Source organism: Penaeus vannamei, chromosome 41 (genome assembly GCF_042767895.1).
Source record: "Penaeus vannamei isolate JL-2024 chromosome 41, ASM4276789v1, whole genome shotgun sequence".
Lineage (NCBI taxonomy): Eukaryota > Metazoa > Arthropoda > Malacostraca > Decapoda > Penaeidae > Penaeus > Penaeus vannamei.
The window spans coordinates 24419245-24421744 of NC_091589.1; positions in this window are offsets into that span (position 1 = coordinate 24419245).

A 2500-nucleotide genomic window follows, 5' to 3' on the forward strand; every position below is an offset into this window, starting at 1 on the left:
GCGGAGAGAGAGAGAGAGAGAGAGAGAGAGAGAGAGAGAGAGAGAGAGAGAGAGAGAGAGAGAGAGAGAGAGAGAGAGAGAGAGAGAGAGAGAGAGAGAGAGAAAGAGAAAGAGTAGAAAGAGAAAGAGAAAGAGAAAGAGAAAGAGAAAGAGAACGAGAAAAAGAGAGAGAAAGAAAGAAAAAGAAAGAAACAAAGACGCAAAGAAAGAAAGAACGAAAGAAACAAACAAACAAAGAACGAAAGAGAAAGCGAGCCAGCGGGAAAGCGAGACAGACAGACAGACAGAAAGAGAAACCGTATGAATACGTTACCAACAAACGCCCCATAATCCCAAAAACCCTCAACTCGACTCAACAAGGAGCCAATCCACGCCCCTCCCTCCCCCCTCCCCCACCCCCCTCCATCCCCATACCCTCCCCTCACTCCCTCCTCCCCCACCCCTTCTTACTGCCTTTCTTACTTCTCTTCCTTCCTCCACCCTTCCCTCTCATCCTCGCCCCCCTCCATCCCAAACCCTCCCTCTCTCTCCCCCATCCCCCCTTCCCACAACTCCTCCCTCTCCCCTTCCCCCCATCCCCACAACCCTTTCTCCCCTCACCCCCTTCCCCCTCCTCTCCCAACCCCCCATCCCCACACCCACCCCTCACCCCCTTCCCTCCTCCCCACCCCTCCCAACCCCTTCAGCCCCATACCCACCCTCACTCCTTCCCCTCCCCTCCCAACCCCTTCAGTCCCATACCCACCTCACCCCCCTTCCCTCCCTCCTCCCAACCCCCTCCCATACCCACCCTCACTCCTTCCCCTCCTCTCCCAACCCCCCATCCCCACACCCTCCCCTCACCCCCTTCCCCTCCCCTCCCAACCCCTTCAGCCCCCACTCACAACCCCTCTCTATAACCTCCTCCTCCGAGCCAAGTGGACGACTGTAACAACAAGCCCACAATTTCCTAGCGCCTAATTGCCTAAGCGGAAGAACGACCCAGAGAGAGAGAGGGAGGGAGGGAGAAGGAGGGGGTGGGAGGGGAAGGGAGGGAGGGAGGGAGGGAGGGAGAGAAGAGAAGAGAAGAGAAAAGAAGAGAAGAGAAGAGAAGAGAAGAGAAGAGAAGAGAAGAGAAAAGAGAAGAGAAGAGAAGAAAAGAGAAGAGAAAAGAAGAGAGAAGAGAAGAGAGAAGAGACATAGAGAAGACATAAAGAAGAGACAGAGAAAGAGAAGAAACAGAGAGAACCAAAGAAGAGACAAAGAAAAGAAATAAGAGACAAACCCCCCCAAAAAAGCAAAAAGCAAAAGCAAAAAGCGAGAGGCGAGCCGGAGCACCGCGAGCGCTCGAGAGAGAGAGAGAGAGGGAAAAAACTCTACGGGCCGAAACCCAGACTTGACTACCACCGCGCACCGCTCTCGCTCTCTCCCGTTGAAGGGGATGAGCCCGGGATCCCAGGTTCAGACGGCTCTGCTATTCCCGTCAGATGTGCACGTGTTGCTGCGACGTACCGGGGTGGGTGGGGTGGGGTGTGGGTGGGAGGTGGGGTGGGGGTGGGGGGGGGAGCGAGGTACAAAAAAAAAAGGGGGAAAGTAATGTAAATAAATGAGGTCGATGGATAACGAAATAAATAAAGATTAGAGAAGGAGGGCGATTTACGGACACGGCAAGGGATAAGGGAAGAGATAATGATAGATACAGACAGTTCAAAACATGGATATGTATGTATATAAAGAACAATTTTTACATAGGTAACAGACAATATACTAATTCTCACTCACTCCTATTCATTCTCTCTTCCTCTCTCTTCTCTCCTCCTCTTCTCTCTCTCTCTCTCTCTCTCTCTCTCTCTCTCTCTCTCTCTTCTTTCTTTCTTTCTTTCTTTCTTTCTTTCTTTCTTCTTTCTTTCTTTCTTTCTTTCTTTCTTTCTTTCTTTCTTTCTTTCTTTCTTTCTCTCTCTCTCTCTCTCTCTTATACACACACACATACACGCACGCATACATACATACATACATACATACACACACACACACACACACACACACAAACACCCCTTCTCCCATACACACACGAACACACAAACACGCAAATATATGTGTATACATACACATACATACATACATCCAACAAACAAACAAACATACATCTATATATGTATTCATATATATATATATATATAGATAGATAAATAGATAAATAGATAGATAGATAGATAGAAAGGTAGACAGATAGATAGACAGACAGTCACACAGACAGCCAGACAATTAGATAGATAGATAGATAGATAGATTGATAGATCGATCGATAGATAGATAGATAGACAGACAGACAAGACAGGCAAACAGACAGACAGACAATTAGATAGATAGACAGACACATGCCTGTACATGCACCATTCCTCCAGACACAGGAGGCAGCGCCAAAGAGATGAAAGAGGAAGCGGGAGAGACATAAAAGAGCAGAAGCATTTGTCAGTGTTGCCCACAAACGTTCCCTCTTCCTCCTCTTCCTTTCCCCTCT